At 41.5% G+C, this 22,448-nt stretch overlaps 1 protein-coding gene across 1 annotated transcript in view; it reads right to left on the reverse strand.

Moving 5' to 3' along the window:
• Window positions 1–22,448, reverse strand: part of FBXL17 (F-box and leucine rich repeat protein 17) — a 1,016,894-nt gene that overhangs the window by 273,895 nt on the left and 720,551 nt on the right. The window lies entirely within an intron of this gene.

The raw sequence follows: 22,448 nt of genomic DNA on the forward strand, positions 1-22,448 counted from the left end.
CTTAATTTTCTCATTCTTTCAGGAATGCCTGTTAGGCCTAATTCCGGAATTCCGGTTGACCTGCACTTACTGGGAAATCATCGTTTGCGGGGAAGAATTGGAATCCCAGATCCCCATCACTAACGGGGTTCAGCGGGTTACCCGCACCTGTCAGCGAAGAGTAGACACACGCTGGTCCGGCCAGTGTAGCGCGCGTGCAGCCCCGGACATGTAAGGGCATGACAGACCTGTTATTGCTCGATCACGAGTGGCAGAGCCTCGCGTGTCACTCTAATAAGCTGGACGCAGACCGCGGGGGCATGCCGAAGTCTCGTTCGTTAACGGAATTAAGCTGACAAATTGCTAGCACAACTAAAAACGGCCATGCACCACCACCCACAGAATCGAGAAAGCTTGCAATCTGTCAATGCTTTCCGTGGCTGGCCAGGGTGAGGTTTCCCGTGTGGAGGCCAATTAAGCCGCAGGCTCCAATCCTGGTGGTGCCATTCCGGACATTCCTTTAAGGTTAAGCTTTGCAACCATACTCCCCCCGGAAACCAAAGACTGTGCCTTCATGGACGCTGTTCAGAGGGTCGTGGGAATAATGCCGCCCGATCGGCAGTTGGCATAATTTATGGTGGGAAGTCCGACGGTATATGATCGTCTTCGATTTTAGAATTTTTTTTTATTTTAGATTTTTATTCCAGCCTTTCTTGATTTTATAAGGGCATGACATGCCTATATCTGTGTCTCCTCCTCCTCCTTTTACTCCTCCACCTCTTTTCTATATGTAGTTGTCCCTTTTCCATGTGTTATTTGTGTCTTCTGAGCAGTCTGTCTGGTTTGGGACACCTTTGAAGGTGTTTTGTATGTGTTTTGTATGTGTTGGTATGTGTTTTGTATGTGTTGGTATGTGTTTGCCTGCCATTGTTTTCAATGGGGTTCGACGGTGTTCGACGAACATTCGACGAACTTGCCTCCTGTTGGACAAACCGAACCGAACTCGAACACTAGGGGTGTGGGTCAACACTAGTTGTGATATGTTCACACAGCCATGATTTCCACATCATCGAGACTAAAACTCCTACAATATTTGAGTCATTTTTTCCCAGCATAGTTGCAAGCTGCACCCTCCCCCATTGAGGTACAACCCATTGATACTGAAGAACCTGTAGTCAATACAGTAGTCGGCTTAGTTCTCCAGGAACCCCAAACCCTCCTTCCTACACCAATACCTGTGCCAATTATTTACCTCCATAATCTTTCGCTGCCTCTATGGTGTGGCACAGGTAGTATTTCAGAATATAGTACCTTTAAGGTCCTAGCCTCAAGCTTTTGGTCTAAAGCACTGAAAGAATTTTTAAGGACCTTCTACCTACCTCTAACATTGTTATTAGCGCCAATGTGTAGAACTCAAGCTCCAGGGAGAAAACATCATTCAACAATTCAGGTCTTTTAAGATAGATTGCCCTGTTTTTTCCTTAATAATGAAACTCCCAAATAACAGTACCTGTTGGCCAGCCCTATATGCCTATTTACAATCTTACTGGGAAAAACACTCCTCTGGCTTTCACAGAACATGCCTTGATGCAGCAGTGCTACCTATGCACTGACAAACTCCCACATTGGCCAACTTAGGAAACTTGTTGGGGTGCACCAGATTGGGATTAGCCTCCCTGACACTCTTCCCTGTACCCCACCTTCTGTCACCCAGCTATCTGGCTCATTATCTAGAAACTTATGCTCCTGTCTTTTTGGCTTGGTTTGTAATAGGAACTATGATACATGGCTTTTTTATTTTTGTAGGTCAAGAAGGGTACAGTTACATTTGGTATGGATTGGCCAACAATGCATTTATTGTAATAACCTTTTAAGCATAAAAGATAAACAAGTCTGTAAGCCTCCTTCCTCTTAATAAATCTCATTTCCCTCATCACTTGATGAAATTACATGATTTTGTTATTCTCATTTGATACTTAGCAATTCGACATTATGATAATTTTACAGGTCCTAATAGAGAACAACTTTAAATGCACTGATTTTCTGGTGCGCCTGGGGTAGACTTATGCTAATACACCACAGCAAGGGGAGGTACAGCACAACGGCCTGGACCAATGATGAGACAGGAGGTGTGTCCCAGATTGCCTTAGACTCATTGCAGTTACTGTAACCAAACTGTGGTCACAGCTCTGTCCTAAAGGAACTAAGCGTAAAACAGCCCTGATAAAAGTAAAATGCAGGTAAGCATCCACAAGGTGTTTTAAGTTCGTAATCGTAGTTTGAGCTTATGAATGAATATTCGATTAAGTATGGTATAAGGCTGTTGACCTGCCAACAGCAGTTGTTCAAAATTCTTCTGGACAATGAGATAATACTTATGTGTCACTATCTTATTAATGTATAACATTATATTTTACCTTTGGACTGATTTTTTTTTTAGCTTTTAGCTATACTCATGCCTGAAATCCCCTGATGCCAGTCTATTCCAGTATATAATAAAGATTGGCAATGCTTTGTCAGATGCTTTCCGGGAAAAAGATACAGAACAGACTATCTTCTGAAATATTGCTAAATTACCCTTCTAACCTTCCCAATATGAGAAGCAGGATTTCACAAATCTTTCTTCTTACCACACTGTTAAACTCTGCAAGTGTGGAGTTAGAGAACATACCGTAATAATCATTACAAGTGTTGAAACAATTTTTATATTTTTAATTTACAATGTGTTATATTTGATATACTTAAGAAATATGAATTATATACACCTCGAGCTAGGAAACTATTCATGTCTTTTGGATGTAACCCATGAGCCAGATTCATTAAGAAGTAAAGGCCAGAATTCTGTTAAACACCTTGAAAAGTCACAAGAAAATTCAGCAAAATTCAGTCCCGGCCAACTTCACCAAAATAGGCAGAGCATGGTCAGGTTGGGGTGTGCCTCTGACGGCCCATCTAATTCATTCAATTTTATGCCTCCTTAGTGGTGTAAATTTCAAACTGTACTACAGTTACGGACTGGAGTACATCTCTGGTGAAGGCACATGGGACTTGTATGATGTGCCTAATTCATTAAGTAAAGAGGGACTCAATGAATTAGGGGCAACTTACGCCATATTCACATAACATTTTAGCATACGTTGCGTGACTTCATAGAGGATTTCGTCCAAGCCCTGCAAAACGGGAAATGGGTCTATGAGCTGACGGGGTCATTAACTATAATGATGCGTGATGAAAATTATATCTGACAGAGCACACTGTGACTCTGCGTCACAATAGTCAATGACCCCTATCAGCGCATACACCCTAATATGGTTTTGTGGGGCTTTGGACATAAACGCCAAGAGAGCCCATTAACTTTTGCTAAAACGCTATGAGTATAGCTTTGTCACCTGCTTTATTAAAATGCTGATTCTATCTTTCTGAAAAGGTTATTTTATAGCATGGAAAGAGTTATTAAAATAAAACTTTTAATAATAATTAAAATGTATAAATCCTGGATACAAAATAATCAAATATTAAAAAATTATAGACCTAGAATCTAATTATTCTGTATTCAGGGTTTATGCATTTCAATTTTATTAAAATATATATTTTAATTAATGTTTCCATGCTATAAAATAAACCGCCAACATACGCCTTCTTCGAGACTGGTGTGTACAACAACAGTTTTAATGAATCAACCCTTATGTGTAATAGTTTTAAGAGGTAAATTCACATTGTTTCAGATAAGTTTACTAGACAGCTTTAGTACGGACTCATTTTTATAGGGGTTTACCAGTTTTGGAAAACTATTGTCACAAGGTGCATTTTATTTAAAACCAAAAGTTAAACTGAGCTTCACTCACCCTCCCCAGGGTCAGAGCAACTCAAGTCTCAGCAACATTGCGCTCAATCAGCTCAGTGGCTCTGAGCAGCTTGCATCTATTTGGGCAGAGCTGTTGAGCTCACTTATGGTCTGCAACAGGACGTCAGCGCTGCAGACAATTACAGACAACAGCACCAGCGGTGGAGACTCAACACTAGACCTAGGGAGGATGAATAACGCAGTTTGTTTTTAAAATAAAAAACGGCTGTGAAAAAGGGTTATCCACATCAGGAACACCAGTTTACTATTTACTTGTGCCTCTAGTACCTTTATATTTTGAGTGTGAATGGGGGGGGGAAATCCAATAAAGTGGAATATAACTTTTAAGATGCACTTTTCTCTTTACAGAAAGAAGCTGAATTTTATTTTACTTTGTATATAAAAGGTATAAATTGAAAAGCTCAGATGTCTGGAATGTAGTCATCTAAAATGTCATCTTGATCTGCACTTTCCTGATTTAGAGAAAGTATTAAACTACAACCACGGATCAGTTGTTGTTAGCGATATCCATTTAAAATGTGCCAGTGATATATCATAGCTTAAAAAAATCCACAGTCTAGAAGCACATTGACCAAATCAAAGTAAATTCATAGAAGTAGTTAGAAGGATCTTACATTCCATCCCTGGGTTACAAAAGCTCCAAACCCCTAATAGCACATAGAGTATAAATAAGTTTTAAAAATAGTCGTCCTCAAAAGTTTGTAAACTTTTCAGAATATTCCATATTTTTGCAAAAATTTGAACTAAAACTATGTTCACACAAGTCCTAAAAGAAGAGTGATAAAGGTATGTGAAACTTTGCTTTCAGCATCCGGAATCACACAACAAAAACTGCATTTAAACATTTCTGGTAATTGATTAGTCCTGCACATTGCCTTGAAGAAATTTCATCTCATTCCTCCCTACGAAACAGCTTAATTCAAGTCCGCTATGTTGATGGGCTTCCTCCCATGAACTACTCGCTTCAGGCCTTTTACACAAAATTTCTAGGAGGTTAGGAGCTTTAACAACCCTTCTGAGGAGCTCAGAAATTGTTCTTGCCATGATTCCATTTTACTTTGGAGAAGCAGGAAGCTCATCTGCATATTTTCGATGCATTCTGGGAAGAGAAGAGTCGCCTTAAGCTGACTGATCGCTGGGACTTGCCGGGTCTCGCTGCTTGAGGACATCACAAAACCGCGTGTAGTTTCCACCCATTATAGACTGCAATAGCAATATGGAAGAGAAGAAAATCCACATGGTCACCTGAAACACATGCTACATGTTTACGGATCTTCGGGCCCAAAAACTCGACTTTTCCTCTAAGAGGGCAACAAGTTTGCACTTCTGACAGGTAAAGGTGCAAGGACTGGAAGAAAGAATAGCAACATTGAAGGTAATTAAAGAACATGAGGACTTCTTGGATGAAGCAGAAGCAACCATTCAGGATACAGAAAGTGAGAAAAGCTTCAGAGCACATACAGAGGCTGAGAAGTGGAGCCATGTGACGAAAAGAAGCAAATGGATCAAGTGGTCATCACCACCCACATAGCTTAGTAACCAATATGAAGAGCTCATGCTGGAGAACGAAAATGGCACAGCTCAGGATGATACCGTATCTAGAAGAGAAGACACACTATCAACAAAAGAAGTTACTGTGTTAACAAAGGCGGAAACAAATGACACTCAAAAACACTCAAGAGCAAGAAGCAGTGCGTCCAGAAAGAAAAGAAGAGTGGTAGTTATGGGCAACTCACTACTAAGAGGCATGGAGGCAACTATCTGCAGGCTGGACATAACCACACGAGAAGTATGCTGCCTCCCAGGAGCAAAAATCAAGGATGTGGCCAACAGGATACCAACTATCCTCAAATCCAAGGACAACTACCATTTCCTACTGATACATGTAGGCACAAACGACACGGCAAGAAATGACCTACCAACTATCTGCGAAGACTTTGAAATTCTGAGGAAGAAAATAAAGGAACGGAACGTACAGGTTTTTTACTCATCAATCCTCCCAGTCGATGGTCATGGCATCAGAAGATGAAATAGGATACTAGAGGTGAACAATTGGCTACGACGGTGGTGCAGGCAGCAAGGATTTGGATTCTTGGACCATGGCATGAATTACCTCTACGATGGACTTCTCGCAAGAGATGGGATACACCTCACAAAACCTGGGAAACACACATTCGCCAGAAGACTTGCCACACTCATCAGGAGGGCTTTAAACTAGAAGAAGAAGGGATGGGAGGAAAAACAGCAGACAAGAACATGCAGCAGAAGGACAAACTAATCAAGGATACTAGATGTGGTACAGAGGACCCAAGACAGGGTACTAAGAAGGAAGCTAAGAAAAAGGAAGCAAAACTTCTTTCCTGCATGCTGACCAACGCAAGGAGCCTGACCAATAAAATTGAAGATCTGGAGTTGGTAATGTATGAGGAAAAATACGACATAGTAGGAATAACTGAGACATGGTTAGACGAAAGCTATAACTGGGCGGCTAACTTGCAAAGATATGATTTGTTTAGGAGGAATCGTAAAAAAAAGTTAAGGGGGTGGAGTCTATCTATATATAAAGTCCACTTTAAAGCCCACAATAAGAGAAGATATACAAGAGGGAAATGAAGAGGTGGAGTCTCTATGGGTGGAGATACAAGGAGGGAAAAGTAATAAAATCCTCATAGGGGTTTGTTATAAGCCACCAAATATAACAGAAGCCACTGAAAATCTATTATTGAAACAAATAGACAAAGCAGCAAATCACAATGAGGTGACTATTATGGGGGACTTCAACTACCCCAACATAGACTGGGAAACTGAAACCTGCATATCTCAGAAAGGAAACCAATTTCTGTCAGTGACCAAGGATAATTATCTGTCACAACTTGTGCAGGGCCCAACTAGAGCGACAGCCCTTCTGGACTTAATTTTAAGCAACAGGCCAGATAGAATAACAGAAGTACGAGTCGATGGGCACCTAGGGAACAGTGACAACAATATAATACAATTCCACTTGTCCTTCAGTAAGGTGCCCTGGAAGGGGGTTACAAAAACGCTGAATTTCAGGAAAGCAAAGTTTGATCAGCTTAGAGAGGACCTTCGCCGAATTGATTGGGACAATGTCCTCAAAAATAGGAGCACAGAAAATAAATGGGAAATATTTAAATGAGTTTTACACACCCACTGCGAGCTAGCCATACAGTACAGAAATAAAAGGGCTAGGAACAGGAGAACACCAATGTGGCTAAATAAGGATGTAAAAAGGGCAATAAATAACAAGAACAAGGCATTTAGGAAGCTAAAACAAGAAGGCAATGAAGAAGCATTAAAAAGTTAGAGAAAAAAAAAATGTGTAAAAAAACAAATACATTTAGCAAAAGTGGAAACTGAGAGACTCATTGCTAAGGAAAGTAAAACAAACCCCAAACTATTCTTTAATTATATAAACAGTAAAATGATTAAAATTGATGGCGTCGGCCCTTTAAAGAACAATGAGGGCGAAATCATAGAGAGCGATGTGGGAAAAGCAAATGTTTTAAATACTTTTTTCTCAACAGTGTTCACACAGGAAAAGGATTTGCCAGGGGAAATGCAGAGTGATAATGTAAACTCCCCATTAAGTATTACCTGCCTAACACAGGAAGAAGTGCAGAACCGCCTAAGTAAGATTAAAATTGACAAATCACCAGGCACTGATGGCATTCACCCTCGGGTATTAAGGGAGTTAAGTAATGTGATAGCCAGGCCTCTATTCCTTATATTTAAAGACTCTATAGAAACAGGGTCTGTTCCTTTTGATTGGCGGCAAGCAAATGTGGTACCAATATTCAAAAAGGGTGTAAAAGGGAACCTGGAAACTATAGGCTGGTAAGCTTAACATCTGTTGTGGGTAACATTTTTGAAGGGTTTCTAAGGGATACCATTATGGAATATCTCAATGTTAATAAATGTTTAACTCCATATCAACATGGATTTATGAAGGATCGCTCCTGTCAAACTAACCTGATCAGCTTCTATGAGGATGTAAGCTCTCAAATGGACCAAGGAGAATCATTGGATGTCATTTATCTCGACTTCTCTAAAGCATTTGACACTGTCCCACATAAAAGATTGTTACGTAAGATGAGAAAGCTTGGGCTAGGGGAAAATGTGTGTAGATGGGTAGGTAGCTGGCTTAGTGATAGAAATCAAAGAGGGGTTATTAATGAGGCATACTCAGATTGGGCCAGGGTTACTAGTGGGGTACCACAGGGTTCTGTATTGGGCCCCCTACTATTTAATATATGTATTAATGATCTTGTGGATGGCTTACACAGTAAAATATAAGTATTTGCAGATGATACAAAACTATGTAAGGTAGTTAACACAAAGGAGGACAGTTTGCAACTACAGACAGATTTGAGTAAATTGGAGAATTGGGCTGAAAAATGGCAAATGAGGTTTAACACAGATAAGTGTAAGGTTATGCACATGGGAAGGAGAAACAGATGCTACAATTACTTACTAAATGGGAAACTGCTGGGGAAATCAGACATGGAAAAAACTTCGGCATCTTAGTCAATAAGAAGCTAAATTGGAGTGCCCAGTGTCAGGCAGCTGCCACCAAAGCAAATAGGGTCATGGGATGCATTAGAAGAGGTCTGGGGACACGAGGTGAAAACATAATTCTCCCTCTGTACAAATCACAGTCAGACCACACTTGGAGTATCGTGTGCAATTTTGGACGCCAGTGCTCAAGAAAGACATTACAGAACTTGAAAGTGTTCAAAGGCGGGCTACTAAAATGATAAATGGAGTTGGTTCACTACAATACCCAGAAAGGTTATCAAAATTAGGTCTATTTACTCTAGAAAAGAGAAGACTTAGGGGAGACCTAATATATATGTACAAGTATATCAGAGGGCAAATACAGAGATCTCTCCAATGAACTGTTTGTACCAAGGACTGTGACAAGAACAAGGGGGCATTCTCTTCATTTGGAGGAAAGACAATTTCTGCACCAGCATAGAAGAGGGTTCTTCACGATAAGAGCAGTGAGGCTCTGGAATTCTCTTCCTGAGGAAGTGGTGATGGCCAACGCACTGAATGAATTTAAGAAAGGAATGGATGCTTTTCTTGTGAGTAACAGTATAGAAGGTTACGAATAACATAATATTATAGGTAGATGGTTGACCCAGCTTAGGGAAAGGAATTTTTTTCCCTATGGAGAAAATTGGCTTCTACTCTGTGTTTTTTTGCCTTCCCCAGGATCAACAATGCAGAACAGCTGCACTAAAAATAGGCTGAACGAGATGGACATAAGGTCTTCCTTCAGCCTTCAAAACTGTTACTATGTTACTTGTGAAGATCAGACTTTCATAGATCCGTCTTATTTAAATAAAAATAGGTCGCCCACTCACACTTGATTGTCATCCTATTGATTGAGAACATCAGACTGTAATTTCAACTTCAAATTATCTGCTAATCCTAAACGCTTACATTTTTCAGGCACTCAAAGACATGTCATATTGGATCATTTTCCTCAATTACTATGAGTTGGAGGATGTGTGATGGGTATATGGGCACTGGACTATGGGATGGAGGATATGTATGATGGGTATATGGGCACGGGACTATGGGATGGTGGATATGTATGATGGGTATATGGGCACGGGACTATGGGATGGCGGATATGTATGATGGGTATATGGGCACGGGACTATGGGATGGCGGATATGTATGATGGGTATATGGGCACGGGACTATGGGATGGCAGATATGTATGATGGGTATATGGGCACGGGACTATGGGATGGCAGATATTTATGATGGGTATATGGGCACGGGACTATGGGATGGAGGATATGTATGATGGGTATATAGGCATGGGACTATGGGATGGAGGATATGTATGATGGGTATATGGGCATGGGACCATGAGATGAAGGATGTATGATGGGTATATGGGCACTCGACTATGGGATGGAGGATATGTATGATGGGTATATGGGCACGGGACTATGGGATGGAGGATAATTATAATTTGCTGTAACTAACCATAGTTAGTTACTATGCCCGGATCTTCAGCTAGTTACAAATAAAAATGGCAGTCAAATTTTCTTGATTCATTAGTTTTATTTGATTCTCTACCTACTTTTAAGACTTGTGTGAGTATCTGATGTATTTTTAGGTCAGATTTATGCAGAAATGTGTAAAGTTCTAAAGGAAACGTGATGATTATACCTTTTTTTTTACATTTTTATAGTGAGGCTGTTATCTAGTCAAGTGACACCACCAAGCAGCTATGCAACAAAAGGATTCTGGTCACTCTCCATTTGATATTAAAAATCTGATTTCATCATAGTTCCCAATAACTCAATCTCAGTAATTATATAATGTATGATGAAAGAAAATCTTGCCAAACATTTCCATATGGATATCTATAGGTAACATGACATCATGAGTCAACAGAAAATATAAATATACAAACACACACATACATGTTTGTAAGGATGCATCAGGACAGCACATGGATGGGAGACATCTATCAGCTAGGTTGTTAGTCTTGGTGATTTGAAGCCCGGAAAAGCCAACCCTAGAACCGTTAGTGCAGAGTTTTTTTTTTGTTTTGTTTTTTTTTAAATGGTCCTGGACTCTGGGTCTAAGTTGTAGGAGCAGCTAGAAGAGTCAGGTGGGATTGGCTACCCCCATATCTCCAACTGAGGCATTGCAGCCACTTTAAAAATGTAGCTGAGCTATCTCAGATGTGGCATGCGTGTGAGAGGAGGGAAGGACTCTAATGGTGGTTAGTCTCTGCCAGAGACGGAGTGTGTGGACTTTAATCTGAGTGTGTAAGCCAATATTTGCTGGTGTATGAACTATTTTCATTTTATATTTTTGAACCCAGAAGAGGCAGTTTTGTTTTTGATTCTGCTAAAGTTTATGCCCAAAATAAACTTTACTTGTTTGGACTCTACAGCATTGTCTTTGTATACCTGAATCACTGCCTGGAAGCGAGTGAATCCTCACATTGAAACTGTAACACCAGGAAAGAAAAGTCATAAATTTATGAAAATCACTTGACCGATAGACATGTTAATGAAATGCAAATAATGAAAAATGGAGAAAAAAATTATTGAAAAATCTCGATTTATTTGGTATCAAATATGACCACTATGTCAAGAAACCATGTGCAGTAGCAACTATCGGATCACCTCTATATACACGGAGAGCTGCTACTGCGCAGGCGAGCGCCATTTTCAAATGGATTTTTTTAAATATCAGGTTTACCTCAACGATAATTATTGTATGCCCATTACACATGAGATTATGTTGCAGCACAGGTGCCAAGGCCGGCACCTGCCTGCAAAAGGGTTTTTTTGTATGTATATATAATATTCATTATGTAAATTGGGGGCAGGTCAGTGAGGAATCAGTGACCTGTCAGAGGCCATATTGATAAATACCTAAGCAGAGCACCACATGAAGACCCCCCCATAGGGCCGCCTTGGAGCACGAGCATATCATTACCTCAAAACTGAAAATAAAGATTAAACAACCACAAGACGGACTTCATCACCCCAGGTATCATTGCAATCAGTATAACGGCACCAACCTGACACTGTCTGTATGTTACTGTGCACAATCCTGCTGACAGGTTCCCTTTAATAGCAGCTAAGATGTGTAAGTGTATTTTTTGTTGGGCCCTCCTACTCTATTCTGTGTATGTTGAGCCCTTTTGAAAATGTTATTGTAACTTTTTCATCATTTCCATATTATTAACATGTCTATCCGTCCGGTGATTCCCATAATTCCACTTTTCTTTCTTGATATTGCAATTTCAATGTTGAGGAGTGCATATTACATTGTCTTCTGCAATGCTGTACCCCGAGACATCGGCTGTGCAGTAAACTGCAATGTGCCCATTTCAAGTGAATGGGACCTGCACCGTTGACTGGACAGGAGCATCGCTTTGCAGGAAAAAAACAGTAAAAAAGAGATTTATTGCTGAATCAGGGCTCAAGTCTCTGCTAAGTAGAAAGTGATGACTTATCCCAGTGAAATGCCAGAGCTGAAAATACCCCTTTAAAATTAGGGCCAATTGTAATACTGGTGATTGATTACGTGGCCAGGTGAAATTTAGGCTCCTCCAAGTACCAGAGCCTGGTTTGCAACGGTTATTTCTGCACCACCAATAGCGACACCCATGTTGACTGCTATTATTAACTGTTAATCCAGGAAACACAACGGGAGGTAAATATTAGGAATTTATCAGTTTAAATTATAAGAGCCCACGCATGGATCCATGCACCCTGGAAGTTTTAATTTAATGGCTCGCATTGCAAATGGACAGGTTTTTTATTAAAGACTTGTGCCCTTTCCAGAGGCAGGAGGCTCTGAAAACAAAGCACTTATGTTCAGTACAATGACTGAGGAGTGGAATTTTTGTAAGTTTAAAGCCATGTTTCTAAATGGAACTGCTTATTATAAAACAATCTTAACCAGGAGCAGGTAAAGTGCAGCCCGGAGCCTGTACTGCACATTGTGACAGCAGTCTACTTAGGAGATGAATGAGGCTATCCTATTGATAAGGTCGCAGTCAATCTAAGGTAGACCTTTTTAAATTAGCAAAATGTTACGGTACTTTAGTAAGTGTCACAGCTGGTCCATCCCTATGAAAAATGTCTGATGCTGAAGGAAAACTGTTTTTAAACAAAAATAAAAGATTTATTTTAAAAGATGGTATTTGTGGGATATGGCGAAATATTGGATTCATCATTTATCAGCTTCTGGGCCCGGTATGCACCGGAGAAATGATTTCTGCTCATTTGATCAAGATTAGGACTCATTTACCAATTATCTGCATAATCTCGTATTTTAACACTTACATAGGAAAACTATTAATTGAATTCACACACAAATGGCATAGGTACAAACACCCTATGTCAGCTCACGGGGTGCCAATGGTTCCATTTTTTGCATTTGTGCTTATATTTCAGTATGCACATATATGTTTGATGTTCCTCCACTACTGCTGATCGAACTAAGGTTTTCGTTGGCACATCCACTGTTTGATTGCCTGATTCCCTCCCTTTTTTGTAATTAAGACTATGTTCACATTGTGATAGTGTCATGATCCCAGTGCGGGTTTTTGAGCTGAACACCGGGGGTTAATGTCTGGAGCTCTGTGCAGGTTTTGACCTGCACACTTGGGGTTAATGATTGTGGCCTCTTTCTGGTTCTGGGAGAGCTTCATAAACCCCTGGGTAGCTTCAATCCCTGCCAGTTATACTTTTGCCATTGGCCTAGTGTGCTGACCCCCGTGTGCCTGTTTGTTGCTATTGCTTGTTTATATGGTTCTGACCCGCCTCTGTTTCCCGTTGTGAGTTTGCCTGTTGATTTTGTACTGCGTTATTATCTGTGTATGACTCATTGCATGTGACCTGACTACTCTCTGCTCGCCCCTCTTGTACCTTGCAACTATCTGTGTATGACTCATTGCATGTGACCTGACTACTCTCTGCTCGCCCCCTTTGGTACCCTACAGCTATCTCTGTGTGTGACTCATTGGCTACGTCCTGACTATTCTCACTGTCTATTCCCCTTGGTAACTTTGTCTCACAGTTACTCTGCTAGGAATTGTCTTGCAGCTCCTAGCTCTGTGGAGTTTAGGCCACGCCCCCAGCAGTCACGTGCTTCAGGTCCTGCAGCTCTGAAGTATGCATCTATTCGGTTGCTGCCCGCTCCACAGGTAGCTTTGAGCACTGTTCGCTTTACTCAGGACACGTGCACTGGCTCAGTGAGCAAGTTCAGTGCGGTGTCTCTGACAGATAGTACACAAAGTTGATGAATGTGAATGACTAGCTCAGGCATGTGTGATGGTCCTGAGATGCTTCTCTCTTCATTTATTATTCATTATTTACTAAAAGAAATCCTATATTGACTTTACAATCATGTTCAATATTATGTTAGGAAACTTTGTCTCTAATACTTGTCCATCAACGGGGTAAAGCGCGTCAAATATCCATTTGGCATCTTAAATAATCATTCTGTATGATTAAATGGTGAAATCCAGTATTTATATATATATATATATATATATATATATCTCTATCTAATGTCCAATCATCATTAGTGCAAAGCACTCCTTATTTCATGTAGTGCATTCATGGTTTGAGCGTTCAATACCTCCCTGTAAAAGGAATATATATATAAAAAAAAAACCTCATTGTGGTAGGGCTGTAATATGCCATCTACGCACACGCTTAATCATTGAACTGGCGCATGCGCTGTATTGACTGCCCTCTCTGTATTAGAGATTTAGTCCTTATCGCGACAGAGTGTAAGTATGCTGTCTGCGCATACAGCGCATGCTTGGCCTGACCGTCTAGCATCATCATATAATGGGGATAAAATCTTTATTGTGAAAGGGCTCGAATACGCCGTTTGCACGTGCGCCCAATTGTGGAGCCGGCACATGCGCTGTTGAATTGTTCTCTCCCCGTAATGGGGATTCAGCCTTCCTTATATTGTGATAGGGCTCAGGAATGCCATCTGCGCACGCGCTTAACTATGGACTCGGCGCATGCGCTGTGCAACTGTTTTGCCTAACTTTATTTACATTCTCTCTGACGCCGACAAGATGGCCGCGATCGCACGAACTCCCGGACACTTCATCTCATTAAGATTCTTTTTGATTATTCTACACATGTGCTACCTACATAAATACTTCTGACACACTAAGGCGTTCAGCACTTCATTCTCCTTTGAGAAAGACACCTGGGTAGTGGCGATACGCGTGGGGTTTTGCTTCCCCCACTACCTTAACGCACAGCTGCACTAGGCACTTTATTTTTTCAGGCACTTTCATGCTTTAAGGAGTCTCTTGATCACCCTGGCTCTCTGCCCTTCATGTGTTGGTAACATGCAGCAATTGCTGCATCCACTTTATTATCTTGGCTATATGTAGACATTTTACTTGTCCTATTATACGGGCTTAAACATTTTTTGCATGGTGCTATGAATAGTCATGTCTGTAGTATGCTAGGTCCTTGATCTTTTATATGACATTGTATTATAGAGGTAGCACTCTATTTGTATGTGCCATGAACAGTGTGCAGGGTTCTTTATTGTTCATATAAAATTGCATTACAAAGTGTTCATTCTTGCACACTGAGTGTGTGGAGCAGATTTTGCTCCAACATAACTGTTTCCAACTGTGGGATTTTGGATGTGGGAGGGTCATTGCATTATTATATGACATGACCAGTTCTTTGCATTTCTTGCATGTTTTAATTGTTTTTATGGGTATAGTGTTGACTCATGTCTGTGCCTTTTGTGGTAATAAAATATATTTTTGTTTACTACATGATTCATATTTGTGGTGTTCCCAGTTCATGGGCAAGTCGCTTTTTTCTACTTCATGCCATTGTTTGATTGACATGCCTTTGGAGAACCCCCCCTTTTTTCAATATAGCATAGTGGTGCCCTCCTTTTTATCATTCAGTCTAATGGTTCCATATGATGGCTCCTTGTGCCAGTATGTGGGTCCTGTGCTCTTCTCTGAAGAACTCAACTATGACTTTTCAAATTAGGAAATTCTATACCTGCTAAATCCAATGCTAAATGAATGGATGCTTGCCGCTGTAAGACAACAGTCAATTAAAGCCGTAGTTTCAGCATGAAGCTTTACGTGACACCTTGTTCACTTGAAATAAATTCAACCTAAGCAGGAGTCCTCTCCAGTCTCTTCATTTCTGGAAATGTCCATAATAAGTCTGCTGCTCTACATTAAGTAGCCATGACCTTCGCTTCCTCCTAAATAACAGATCTTTAGAGTCCACTCTCTGTAAGTGATTAGTGAGGGCATCCATTCTTCTGAAGTAAATGACATTCGGGTGAAATGGATTACAAGACACCAAGAGGTGATGACATCTCCACACCATCACAAATCACTAAGAGTATGACTTCCTGAAGTTTCAGATTATATGTAATTACTCACATTCAGGGTACCTTGAAACTCTGTACAAAGTAAGAAATCCATTATGTGAATCAAGAAACTTCTATCAAATATAAATAAGATCTCCATCCAGTTATAATTCCCATTATTTGGCTATTTAAAGGGAATCTGTCACCAGATTTTTGGTACATCATCTGAGAGCAGCATAATGGAGGAAAAGAGACCCTCATTCCAATGATTTATCACTTAGTTTACTGGGTGCTGCAGTAGTGGCACAATCAGATTTTAGATGTAGTAGAGCTCAGAAAGCTAACTGCTCACAGCACAGCTTTCTGTGTATATTGTGTATTTATAATAAGCTGCTTATCAGAGGAGGAGACGTGGTCAGACTAGGGCTCCTGTGCACTGTAGTCTAGGAACTGATAATCGCCTGGTGATAAAATATTAATTGTATGGAATTAACATCACACAGGCTAATAAGAAAAAAAACCCTGAATTCAGTGTCTCAGCTCCTACATCATGTGGCCCTCAGATTACATAGCAAAAACCTGCTGATAAAGTGCCTTAATGACAGAATAACCTAATCTTCCCTGCGTCATTAGAGAACTGTTCAACAGATTTACATTGAACTTAAAGATTTCCAGTTTTATAGTTTTATCAGTATAAATGAAATGGTCTTCGAATATGACATGAGAAACTGGTGCTTATAGGAACTCTGCTTCTAAAGCTACACTCACAGATTCAGTATTTGGTCAGTATTTTAAATCAGTATTTGTAAGCCAAAACCATGAGAGGAACAATCAGAAGAAAAGTACCGTATTTTTCGGACAATAAGACGCACCGGACCATAAGACACACCCCAATTTTCAGAAGGAAAACAGGGAAAAAAATAATAATGTGTCAAATGGGGGGGTCCGTCTTACAGTCCAATTTCAGCTTACCTGGGAAGGGATCCGGCACAGGTGGAGGAGTGGTCACAGGGGTCATTCAGTGGTCCAGGTTCGTGCGGTGGCGGCTCTGTGCTGGGGCAGGTTGGTTGTGCTGGAGCAGCTGGGCTGTACTGGGGCAGGTGGGCTGGGCTGGGGCAGCTGTGCTCGGGCTGGGGAAGCTGTGCTGGGGCAGCTGTGCTGTGCTGGGGCTGGAGCAGGTGGGCTCTGTGGGGTGAAGGTGGCGGCTCTCTGTGCTCCGATGCAGGGGCGGCGGCGACTCCGCCGGCATTTCCTCCAAGTCCAGAGGCCCCAGCACATCCCTTGCAACATGGCGGCGGCCTCCGGGAACATGGACGCCGGGAAGATGGCCGCCGGTCCGGGGACGGCGCATGCTCAGGTTCTGATCTCGTCCCGAGATTTCGGGGGACGAGATTCAAATCTTTGCAACGAGATCTCGTCCCCCAAGATCTCGGGACGAGATCTGGACCTGCGCATGCGCCGTCCCCGGACCGGCGACCATCTTCCCGGCGTCCATGTTCCTGGAGGCCACCGCAACATGACGGCGGCCAGCAAGGGATGTGCGGGGGGCCTCCGGGCTTGGAGGAAATGCCGGCGGAGCCGCCGCCGCCCCTGCACCGGAGCACAGCCCACTGCCACCACCGCACTACAGAGCCCCGCGGCACCTGCATCAGCCTCCGGAGGTTAGTAAATTTCGACCTTAAGACGCACCCCCCACTTTCCCCCAAAATTTTTGGGGAAAAAAGTGCGTCTTACGGTCCGAAAAATACGGTATAATAGAAACATGTCACCATTTCTTTATTTATCACCCACTCCTGATTTTGGCTTACAAATACTGAATGTGTGAATGTGGACTAAATCGTTCATTGTACTTTCAGATAACTTGATCTCATTTGCACTAATGAGCAATGCTCATAAAAGACGGGCAGACGTTTGTTAAGAGAGAACCCCACACACTTAAAAAAAAAAAAAAAAAAAAGTGGATTATAAGTTACAGAGTATGAAAATCAGTACAGTTCCTGCACATATTGGACTCATGTGTGCAGCCAAAGAAATTTGTTGTGAGAGAAGGATGATGGCAACTAGACTGTGGTTTTCAGATATGTATAACTTTGAGCAGTTTTTTTTTTTTAATTTATGTGCTTCCTAAATTTGTGTTCAAGCACACAAAAAAAAGATACAAATATGTCAGCGCTTCTAATGCACTCAGCTAATCCTGCCTTCTCCCAGTGTTAGGGTACTGTTACACTAAGCGATGCACCAGCGATCCCGACAACGATATGGATCGCTGGTGCATCGCTAAGTGGTCGCTAGTGAGCTGCCACACAGGCAGATCTCGCCAGTGACATAGCAGGGGTCGGGGGTCGTTACTTACCTGTCAGACGAGGCGATCCTGACGTCCTCCCGCCCGCGTCCATGCGTTGCTCGTCAGCACCACAGGAAGCGCCCGACGAGAAATGGTCCAGGACATTCTCGCGCGATCAGCGATAATCAGCGGGGGAGCCGGTTGGAGGTAAGTATCACATGTAGCAATATCGCTAGCAATATCGCTGCTACGTCACAAAACCAGTAACGTTACAGCGATATTGTTAGCGATATCGCTATGTGTAACGGGCCCTTTAGAGATGGCAGGAGTGAGGAGAAGAGGGTTGCTCAAGGATCTGCCATGGATAGAGGGGAAAGCATCTGAAGTTTTATGCAGAGAAAACAGGTTGTAAACAAGGCGGAAAGCACATGGAGTTCTAGAGATGTGCCAATACATGAAAGAAATTTAATACAGCGGCAGCGTGGACACAGAGTTCACATCCAGCATGTATTACATGGAAAAACACTCCCACAAGAGGAAAGTCTGAAACTTGGATCAAGTGTAAACTGTATATCAAGGAGCATGAAAATGTATGAATGAATGGAGACTGCAGAATGAAACTTAGTACAATTTTAGTAACTAAACAAATAAACCATTTTTTACTGATATTGGGGGAAAATGTAAAGAAAAAAAGGTAATGTGTATTTTTCCACACTGTTATTTTTAAGTTATTCTTTATGACCATAAAAGACCACTAAAAACATTTCAAATTACGTTACCCTTTCCATATAAATAATTTCTACACATTAGCCATACTTAGAATCATTTTTGTAATAAGCTTTTTTGTAATTGAGGTTTCATTTATTTGACACACAGTGCCTCTATGCGGTCTTAAAAGAAACATAGGGGGTATTTTAACATAATGCATTACTTTTATTGCCGATTTCCCCTGTAACTGAGGCAGGTTTATTAGCCCCAGTTACAGGGGAAAGTCAGTCTCCTGCATAGATGAGCTGACCGAATCTCTTAGGGCCTAGTGGCTTATGTTCCCTCCCTACATCCAGCAATCACATGACCACTGGGTCTCAAAGAAGTGGCACTGTTAGTGATAAATAATCTATATACTTAAGTGTTGTGTACACAAAGATTATGTTAACATGGTAATAAACCTTGTGCAGCTGGCCTGTAGGAGAGTCTGACTGTATCTGACAGCTGGCTCCCTGCCTCCACAGCTGCACGCCCTTGTGCAACTTGCCTATACAGTACTACACTGATGTTTTAGACTGTCAGTGCAGAGTCAAGAGTAGACTGTTCAGAGGTTTATAAACTGTGGGCCGTCCAAAAGTACCGTATATACTCGTGTATAAGCCGACTCCCCTAATTTTGCCACAAAAAAACTGGGAAAACTTATTGACTCATGTATAAGCCGAGGGTGGTGCTGCACAAGGGTGAAAGGTGGTCCAAGAAGAAGATGCTCCATAGATAAATACCCCCCATAAATTGCTGGGTTAATGGTGGCCCAACAAGATGCTCCATAAATACCCCCCATATGCCGCCGCACAAGGGTTAATGCTGGCCCAAGAAGATGCTCCATAAACACCCCCCATATGCTGCTGCCGCTGTTGCAATAAAAAAAATGACATACTCACCTCTCGTCGCTGGGGGCCAGGTGCCGGTGTCACCGCTTGCTCAGGTCCCTGGCACTGGCGATATTTACTGGTCCCCGATCCATCGCTGCGCATCGCTGTCTCCTGGGTCTCTGCAGTCTTGTTCAGCAGAGGGCGCGCACTGACTATGTCATTGCGCCCTCTGCTGAACGTCACAGCCAGAGGACCCGGGAGACAGAGCGGTGCACAACGGTGGAACGGGGACAGGTGAATATTGCTCTGCTCCCCATCATACTCACCCCCTCCTGGCGCAAGGTATTCTCTGCAGCCCCTGCTTCTCCCTCGGTCATCTTCTTCCTGCGTTCAGCGGTCACGTGGTACCGCTCATTAAAGTCATGAATATTCGCATATTCATGGCTTTAATGAGCGGTACCACGAAACCCTGAACACAAGCGCAGGAGACCGATGGAGAAGCAGGGGCTGCAGAGACGTGCCAGGAGGGGGTGAGCATGGTCTCTGACACCCCCGATCCCCCTCCCCCGCCGACCCCCGGTATATGACTCGCGTATAAGTCGAGAGGGGGACTTTCAGCCTTAAAAATGAGCTGAAAATCTCAGCTTATACACGAGTATATATGGTACTCAATATTATTTATTAGCTTTATTCTCATTTGCATAAGTAAAAACTAGAAGCAATGGGATGAAATTGAATGGGAGGATGATTAAATAATAGAAAAAAACTTTATTTTTTTACAGTGAGGGTGATCAACGAGTGGTGAGGAGTTCTCCTTCAATGAAAGTCTTCAAACAGAGGCTGGACAGACATCTGTCTGAGATGATTTAGTGAATCCTGCATTGAGCAGAGGGTTGGACACGATGACCCAGGAGGTCCCTTCCAACTCTAAAATTCAATGATTCTATGAAAAATGCACCGAAAACTAGCATTTATAATGCTGAATACTGTGTTTGTCAGGCCTCTGGGAGGAAAGTGGTTCAAATAAATTTATAAAAATGAAAACTGTATGAGCAGGTTACAGTATGGAAAGCAGGAACTTTACACTCAAATAACAGAAAAAAGCTCATGACAGATTCTGAGGTGCAAGTAATGAAAGGGTTAAGCAAATCTAACGTGATCTAAATCTTATTCACATGCACTCCATAAAATAGAAGGAACTAGAGAACACTACAACAATGATTTCGCCTAGTGGGGAGCAGCCAAATCTGCCTGAATAGCAGCTTTACAAGACCATAATCTCTTTGGTAGATTTAGTACAGATGACTGGTTCGTTTGCAGGAAGCTCGGTGAAAGTGCCTTGCAATCCAATTAGTGCTTAAGTGCAATTAAATATTAGAAACTTTGATAGTCTGAGGAGATGGAGCTTTGATCTAACAGCAAAAGTGTCCTTCCATCAAATCACTAGTTTGATTTTTCACTAATTAATACTAATTATCAAACGATGCCTGACCGGCTATAAACAGAACATTTAGTATATTTAACACTATAACCTAAAAGGTTCTTTTTCTGCCTGTTCTGAATGGTTCAGAGATTAGCACGGCAAAACTGCATGTGATCTCACAGAGAAAGGGCAGGAAAAAAATCTAATTCCTATGAGTGTTTTCCCTAAAATGAATAATCTCAAGTCCAAATCATATACAATTAAATGGCGAGTATGCAGAGTCTTTCTAGGGCCTCATTCAGATGTCAATTGTTGGTGTATGAAAAAACGGGACACTTTCCACTAGTCAGCTAAACCTAATTTTCAACCATTTTGGCTTGGTACCTCCATTGTACACCATCAGTACGTTTTTCTTGTGTACATAATATATATATCTATATATCTGTCATGGACAGCCCAATCTCCAAACATGTACTCCATTGAAAACTTCTGGAATGTAATCAAGAGGATGATGGATAGTCACAAGCCATCAAACAAAGAAGAACTGCTTAAATTTTTGGTCCAGAAGCAGTGTGAAAGACTAGTGGAAGGCATGGCAAGACGAATGAAAGCTATGATTAAAAATCATGGATATTCCACAAAATATTGATTTCTGAACTCTTCCTGAAATAAAACATTTGTATTGTTGTTTCTAAATGATTATGAACTTGTTTTCTTTGCATTATTTGAGGTCAGAAAGCAATGGTTCTTTTATTTAATTTTGACCATTATCCATTTTTAGAAAAAAAAATACAAAATTAATTGCTTGGAAATTCGGAGAAATGTTGTCAGAAGTTTGAAGACTAAAAGAACAATATACATTTTTCTCAAAAATATACCTATAAAGAGAAAAATCAGACAAACTGAACATTTGAAAGAGGGCTCTTAATTTTTGCCAGTGGTTTTTATGAATATACATATACATAAATATAAATTCTCTACGTTTCTCCTACCCAATTAGTAGCAAATAACAGACAGCACTTGGATGGTGGCCATGTGACCTCTATTTTATTTAGGGATCATTTAAATGGAGTTGCTGCGTTTCATCCGCAAATGAGATGAAAAAGTGAACAGATCTCTGATTTTTTTTTCTGCAGTGCGCAGGCGTCAACAGGGCAGAGCAGTGCGCCTGCGCAGGAGCCACATGACAGGCAGCAAAGAAGAGGACGTCACCGTTAGAAGATGGGAGGTGCCGGACCACAACACCCATCGGACCAAGACCGGACCGCCCCCCGGTGAGTATAATCTAACTCCTTGTTCTTATCTTTCAGGTTACATTGGGAGCTTATCTACAGCATCACAAAATACTGTAGATAAGCCCTTGATGGCGGTGCTGGCAGCTGATATTCGAAAAATGGGGTGATAGATTCCTTTTAATAAATA

This window comes from Dendrobates tinctorius, unplaced genomic scaffold (genome assembly GCF_039654945.1).
Source record: "Dendrobates tinctorius isolate UK_male_01 unplaced genomic scaffold, ASM3965494v1 ptg000003l, whole genome shotgun sequence".
Lineage (NCBI taxonomy): Eukaryota > Metazoa > Chordata > Amphibia > Anura > Dendrobatidae > Dendrobates > Dendrobates tinctorius.